The sequence below is a fragment of the Pediculus humanus genome, genomic scaffold (genome assembly GCF_000006295.1).
Source record: "Pediculus humanus corporis 1103172107642 genomic scaffold, whole genome shotgun sequence".
NCBI lineage: Eukaryota > Metazoa > Arthropoda > Insecta > Psocodea > Pediculidae > Pediculus > Pediculus humanus.
This window is the reverse complement of record NW_002987253.1, coordinates 377,409-385,466: the sequence shown is the minus strand read 5'-3', so window position 1 is coordinate 385,466 and position 8,058 is coordinate 377,409.

The following is an 8,058-nucleotide window of genomic DNA, read 5'->3' as shown; positions in this document are numbered from 1 at the left end:
TCATCTTCCTTCCATTTTTTTTTTTTCATTTCGGGGGGCGGGAAGGGAGTTTATTTCATTTATTTCACTCACGTTTTTATTTTTTTTTGCTCTTACCCTCACGCGTAAAAAAAAAAAATTCATTTTCAATTAAAAAATTAACTTAAACCCTCCTATTTTAAAGCTTCATCTCCGCCATATTTAAAATTAAAAACGAATCGATATTAATTTTACATTTTAATAATAATAATAATGATGATAATTTTTAAAAAAAACGACAAACGAGGTTTTTTTTTTACTATATTGAATTTTTTATTGTGTTTATGGCGTTTAAAATAAACGAACCCGAACGTGAAAATCTTTTTTATTATTATTATTATTATTTTAGGTACGTTTTTTTTTTTCGACGTGGAAAAAAAATTCAGTTGACTGCACTCGACTGATTTTTTTTTTTTTTTTGAAAGTCGTTTTCGGATTGGATGGTTTGGTTGTATGCTAAAGACACGTTGATGACTTTCATGCGAGAATCGGTTGTTAAGGTTATCGCCCCCGATAATAATATAAAAAAAAAGAGAGAGAGAAAGAGAAAAATTTGAAATTTTTAATAATTGTTTGTTATTGTTGAAGTTTTTCTTATCCACCCCTCCCTCCTTCCCCTTCCCTCCCCCCACGAAAAAAGAGGAAAAATTGTTAAAAACTCAGCTACAAGTGTTTTCCAGATTAAAAAAAAAAAAATTCTCCTCATTAATACTTTACTTTCCCCTCCCCCTCTCCCTCCCCGTTGGAAACCTTGTTTTTTTTTACTTTCTTACTCTTCTCCCCATTTTTCTTTTACTTACTCCCCACGAAAAAAATTTTTTTTTTTTTATCTTGTTAATATAAAATATTCAACGTTTGAAAAAGGAAAAAACTTTTTTTTTAACTTGAAAAAGCAATTTGCTGGTAATTCAAAAGAGAGAGAGAGAGAAAAAGAAAATAGTTTAGATTTAAAGAAAAAAAGGGAGTGAAGAAAATAAAGAGAGAGAGAGTGGGGGGGGAAGGGAAAGGATGAAGAGATAAAATTAAAATACAAAAATCGGTAAATAATAAAAAAAAAAGGGAAAGTTGGGGGTTATCCAAGCCCTGGAAATTTTTTTTTTTTTTTTAAAGTGGGTGGAATTTTCTAGAATATTTTTTTTTTAAATACGGTGAATTCTTACATAACGACTTTTAAACTTAAAAAAAAAAAATTAAAAGAATATAAATTTGAATTTAAAAGAAAAAGAGAGAGAGAGAGAAAGAACCGGAATTATATATACACATATAAATATTTTTTATTTTTATTAAAAATACACAAAAAAATTTTTTTTTTCTCGCTTTTCATTTTTTACTTTCCCCCTTCGTCTTCTTTCACTTCTTCGTACTTCCCCCCTTCTCCCCCATTAAATTACGTTTTCATTTTTCTCCCCCCTCTTTCTCCCTTTAAAAGTTATTCCAACGTACAATAAAAAAAAAAATTTTTTAAATTATATCAACCAAAATGATCCATTTTTTGTACGAAAATCATCATCATCATCATTATTATTATTTAATAAAATAATTTTACATTATAATCGATAACTATAAAATATAGCAGATAGTTATGGCGCGATATTATAGATAATCGAATAATGAAAAAATAAAAATCAATAAATCATTTTTTTTAAGGTGGTTATTTTTTAAACTCGACGAAATTTCATTTTAAAAAAAATGAATATTGTTATCATCATCATTATCACCATCATCATCATCGTCATTATTATTATTATTATTTTCTATTTCGATGTTTATACGAATGAGAGTCGAAAAAGAGAGAGAGAAAAAAAAAAGAAAACCTGTAGGTACGTGTACGCTGCGTTTGGTACCTCCTATTTAATTAAATCCTGCCACGATTTTTTTTTTTTTTTTTAAATTTATGAATGCAACTTTTTAAATTAAAAAAAAACCTGAAAAGAAAAAAAAATACGTAACGCCCTGTTAGGTACGTCCAATTGCGTGATTTTTATTTCAGGCGCCATTTTTATATAAAAAAACGCAACAACCAATCGATCACCATTATTTTTTTTTTTTGTGCGTTCGTATTATTTTCCAGTAAATTTTTTATTTTTTTTTCCCCAACCACTTTACTTCTTTATTATTATCATTATAATTATTATTATTATTATTATCGTCTCATATTTGCTTATTGCGTAAATTTGAAAAAAATTTTTTTTTGTCGAAAATGTACCTGGAAATGAGAACGCAAACAAAAATTTAAAGAAAACTTTTTTTATTTTAATAATAATATTTATTATTAATATTACTATTATTATTATTATCACGATTTAAAAAGAAACGAAATAATAATAATAATAATAATAATTTAAGTTATGTTAAAGTAGAGTTTACGTGGCACGAAGTAACGTTGTGTAAATTTTTTTTTTTACGTTCTCGGTCAGGTTATAATTTTCGTATCGTTTCCTTTTTTTTCTTTTTATGATAAATTATAAATAGTTTTGTTGCAAATTGAGTTTTTTTTTTTTAATAAAAAAAATTCGAAAAGAGAGAGAAAGAAAAAGGGGGGAGAGAGGGAGAGAGAGAAAGAGAGAAAAAAAAAGGTAAAATTTGACTTCCTTAAAATATTTATTCACGCGATTCGGCAATCAATTGCATTCCAAAAAAAAACTCATTATTATTATTATTATTATTATTATTATTTTAAGTTGCCGTTTTGAAAAACCCTTTTTTTCCCCTCCCTCCCTCTCTCTCTCTTTTCCCTTTCTTCTTTCCATACTTTTCATACCCTCATCTACATTCTCTTTCCACTTTTTTTCTTTGTACACCCGACGAAAACTTTCCTTTTTTCATTTTTCCATAATAAAAAAAAAAAAAAAATTGATTTATTGATTTCTACCAACGAAACAACTATTATTATTATTACTATTATTATTATTACTATTATTATTATTATTATTTCGAATCGCTTGTTTTTAGTTTTGCTAGTGACACGACTTTCGTAAAAAAAAAAAAATTCTTTTTTGTTTTCCGATTTACGATAAAACGAGAGAGAGAAAGAGAGAAATTTCTTTTTTGTTGTTTTTTCATCTCTCTCACTCTCTCTCTCTCATTGTTTCTCTCTCTCTTTTTAAAAATAAAAAAAAAATTTTTTCTTTTTTTTTTTTAATAATTATTAGCAAGTCGTAATCATTCTCTCTCTCTCTTCTTTTTTTTTCTCCCTCTTATTTCATTTCATTAAAGTTGACCAAAGGTCATTTCGTGTCAATTAAGTAAATTTCTTTCTTTTTTTTTTTTTAATATTTTTCTGGGGGTCCATTCGACCGAACGCTTTTAAAAAAAATTCTACCGTTCACGTCATTACGAAAGAGGCCTTGCGGTATTTAAAAACAACCGAGTTTTCGAAATTTTTTTATTCTAAAAATGGCTTTAAGGTTTTTTTTTTCTTTCTTTCATACTCTCGCATCGGTTACGGTCAGGTACTTGTACAAACGAACAAACAAACAAACAAAAATCACTCTTGGCTTTTTTGTTACTTTAAATTTATAAAATAATAAAAAAAAAATCATATCCGGTTTCGATTTAAAAAAAAAAAGGATTTCAAGTTGTTGTTTTCTGTTTTTAATTTTTAAATTTTATAATTGTAGGGTTATCATTTTGTAAAACAACAACAACCATTCACATAATCATCAACAATTTTTTTTTTTTTTGAAAAAAGGAGGGCCCAGGTTGTTATTTTTTTTTTCTTTTCGACTTTTAAACAAATCGTTTTTTTTTTTTTTTTTTATTTCATTCAAAATAAAATCGACGTTTATTGAATGTTGTTCTTTCTGTCGTATTCGTATCATCATTATAAAAAAAAAAAGGTCGTGTAATTAAAGTAATTACATAGTTTGATGAAGCCCTTTCATTGGTCGTGTTATCCCCGTAAGGGAAACACCGTTTCGTGCACTTGAAAAAAAAAATTTTTTTTTTTTTTTTAATGGTTCCAAACTCTTTCGAAACCTGTTTTTTTTTTCTTTCATTTTAAACCAAGAACGAGCCGTAATTTTCAATCATTATAAAAAAATAAAACGAATCGATTTGATGTTAAAAATTATACAGGCGGAGCCAACTACGTCCCCCCCAAAAAAAAAAAAAAAAAATTTATTATTATTCACGAAACGAACCTTAATAATAATTTTTTTTTTTACGTCAAATATAAATGATTAAACTAATTTTAAAAAAAAAAAATTTTAATAAAAATTTTTATTAATTTATAAATTAATAACGTAACTCGTTCAATTCGTTTTTTTTAATTAAAAAGTTCAAATTCATGATGATGATAATTACTATCATTTAAACATAAAATGTTTAATTGAATAATGATGACGTCACAAACGGACATTAAAATATTTTCTATTACTTTTCTCATATACGTAAAAACAAAAACAAGAAAACGTCGAATCGTATGTAAATAAATAAACGAAAACAAAAACAAAGTTGGCAGTTCCGAATTTAAAAAAAAAATTCGACCAATCAGAAACGCGCTCGATGTTTGCGAATATTTTGTTATACATTGTTGATTGTTTTTGTTTGTAGCCTTAAAAATAATTTTATCGATTGTTTTTTTTTGTTAAATTTTTGTTTTATACAAACCGAAATAAACAAAATGACGGATTTGTTATTAAAAAAAAAGAAAATGGTGATAATTTTATGGTGCGTACAAAAAAAAATATTTTAACGATTCACGATTTGTTTTTAAAAAAAAAATTCTTATGTAAAACACGTGGGGGGGAGGGGATCGTGTAAGTAAAATTTAAAATTTACTTTCTAATTCTACGACGAATGTTAAATTATTAATTAAATTCGTTATACCTTTTTTTTTTTTTTTTTTTAACAATGAGTGAATACTAAATTTTACAAATCCGCCATATTGTTTTTTTCTTTTCCTATCATAAACAAGTTAATAATAATTTTGTGAGACTGAAAAATTTTTCTTTTTTTCTTTCATTTTTTTTTTTTGAATCGAACTCAAAAAAAAAAATAACTCGAACTCGAATTAAAAAGACCTTGTTTAAGTGTTACAAACGTTTTTTTTTTTTTTTTTTTTTTTTTAGGATAAATTATCGCGGGAGTCTGATTTTGTATAAAAAAAAAAAAATAATAATAATAATAATAATGTGAAAAAATGATGTCAAATCGTGAATAAGAAGATTAAAAGGTTTTTAATTTGGCCATTTTGTGTGTGTGAGTGTGCGTATATGCGTGTGTGTGTGTGTGCGTGTGTGTGCTTGTGTGAATGAAATTTTCAAATTTCAAACAATCATCGGCCATTTATTGTTATTTTTTTTCTTTCCTCTTCTCTTCTTCTTCTCTTTTGATTCATTGAATTCGGCTGACTTTTGACAAAAAAAAAAAAAAAAAATTTTTTTTTGTGTGGCTTTCATCTTTAAATTAAACTTCATTATCGTCGACTTCATTCCGAAACTTTTTTTCTTTTTTTTTTTACTAATCACGTTTCTTTTTTTTTTCTTTGCTGCCGTTTCCTGCAGGTTCTCCTACACGCAAAACCTTAACCGTTTACCAACCTTCTGCTACCACCTCGGTGAGATATCATTTTTTTTTTTTTTTTCTTAATTTCTGCCGCCATCGGCTTTTTCTTTGTCTCGGTAGCTCTCTTCATTCTCAATACTGTTGCAAGTCATGACGACTCAGTTATACAAATAAAATGATAAATTTAACTCTTTTATACGATTTCAATGAATAGAATGCCGCGCACACACGCACACATGCACCACCCCCCACCCCAATAACCAAACGTGATGAAAATCATCTTAGGATTCGTCCTTAGAGGTCCTTTTTTTAAATAATTATTTCTTTTATTTCGTTTTTCAACCTTTTTTTTTCGTCGTCTCCTGTACTTTTTTTTTTTTTTGAAGAGGGGGAATGGGAGTGAGAGGGAGGGGGAATGGGTGTGAGTGGGTGGGAACATTATTCGATGCGTAACAATGATTTTTTGATATTAAAAAAAAAAAAAAATTAAATAAATAAATTTCCTTACATTCATTATGTGAAATTTTGCTCACGTTGATTGTTGATTTCCGTTTTACGGTCGAGATATTTTTTTTTTCTTTTTGTAAATACATATAAAACTTTAATAACGGATGGAAAAAGAAAAGAAAGAAAAGAAAAAAAAATCAAAAACCGTGTGAAATCATAAAAAAAAAAAAAAAAAAAAAAAAAAGTTGTAGTCGTGGCAAAAAAAAAATGTGTTTGTCGTAAAACCATAAATATTAAACGTCTCACAACAACAACAACTTTATTTTATAGTCTATAATAATTCTATATATAGATATATTTAACTTTATCATTAATTAATCCCCACACTGCGAAAGGGAAAAATAAGAAATGGAAAAAATAAGAAAATCAAATAAAAAAATAAAAAAAAAAAGATGGGAAAAATGAATTATTATACAAAGGGGGGTGGCAATCGAGAATATTTTCCTTGATGAACTTTGACAGAATGTCTTAAGGTTTTTAATGCTGCGGGGGTCGAAAAGGAAAGAAAAAAAAAGAAAGAGGATGGTAAAAGTTAAAAAAAAAAAAAAAAAAATGAAAGGAAGAAGAAGAAAGATATTATATACAATGAAAATATCAAAGTTTTCTTTTAGTTAAATGAATGCGTCCTTTGAGACTAATCATAACCTTTTTTTTTTTTTTTCTCGTCCTAATAATATCATTTCGACTGTAGGCACACAAGTGACATCCCTTCCCCACCCATTCCAACCTCACCCACGAAAAGGAATGAAAAAAACTCGATTAGGGGAAGGGAAGGAGAAGGGGGGGGGAAGGGAGAAAATGTTAGTTTGCCTTATTAAAACGCACCACCCTATAGAAAAAAAAAAAGAAAAAAAATGCATAAAATGCGTTTATTTTTTACGAAATAAAATCATCGTTTATTATTATTATTATTGGCATTAATGTTAAAAAAAATGATAAAATTGATTTTCCTTTGGCTAAGAAAATGGAAAGAAAAAAGGAAAAAAAAAAGGTAAAAATTTGTCTTTTTTTTTTTCTTTTCTTTTCTCAAAGTTAATAAATTCATCATAATAAAAAGGCCATAATAAAGTCGTAAAAGGAATTTTTCCTTTTTTTTCTGTATGTTAGGGAAAAAAAATTTTTTTTTCCTTTTTTTTGCTTCCATTTTGGCCATTTTTTCCTTTTTTTTTCTTTTTTTTTTTTTTTTTTGATAAATCAGAGATTGACACATTCTTTCAATTTTTGATGACTTTTCTGATTTTTTTTTTTTTCATCTTTTAAAAAAACTTATCGCATTACATTACATTACAAGTTCATTTTTTTCTTCTTCTTTTCTTGTCTTCTTCTTCTCCAGATCTACTACCACCCCCTATCCCCTTCTCTCCCTTGTTCTTTTTCTATCATCTCCATTTTCTTCTCCTCCTTTTCATTTTTTTCATTTTTTTTTTTTTTGCTTTTTTGATTTATACTCATCTTATTCTCTCTTATTTTTTTTTACCAGCATCAGCAACGATGAGATTGTTATTATTATTATTATTATTATTATTATTATTATTATTATTTTATTATTTTTTGTCTTTTTCTGATCATTATAAAAAAAAAAACCGACATTTTTTTTCCTCTTTTTCCCTTCAATTTATTATTATAAATCACGACTTTTTAAAATTTTTCCCCTCCCCTTTCCCTTCTCTTCTCCGAAAAAAAAAATGGAAAAATTAAATTTTTGGAAACGTTATGGTGATTATAATGATAAGAATGATGATGATAAAAAAAAAAACAAAAATATAATTTTGTCCAGGAAACAACCAAGTCCAGCTATACGCCTGGACATTACGTTGGAAAGATATAAAACAAACCGTTTTTCAATTCCGACATAATTAAATCATAATCCTTAGATTGTTAAACGTTTATAAAAATCGGATTTAATTATGATTGTTTTTTTCTCGAATATGCACAGGAATACTAATATGGGATTTTACGTTTCCGACCTTTCTTCACCCTTTCTCGTCTTTCCGTCGTTACCGGTTTCCGGTTTTTGTTTTATTT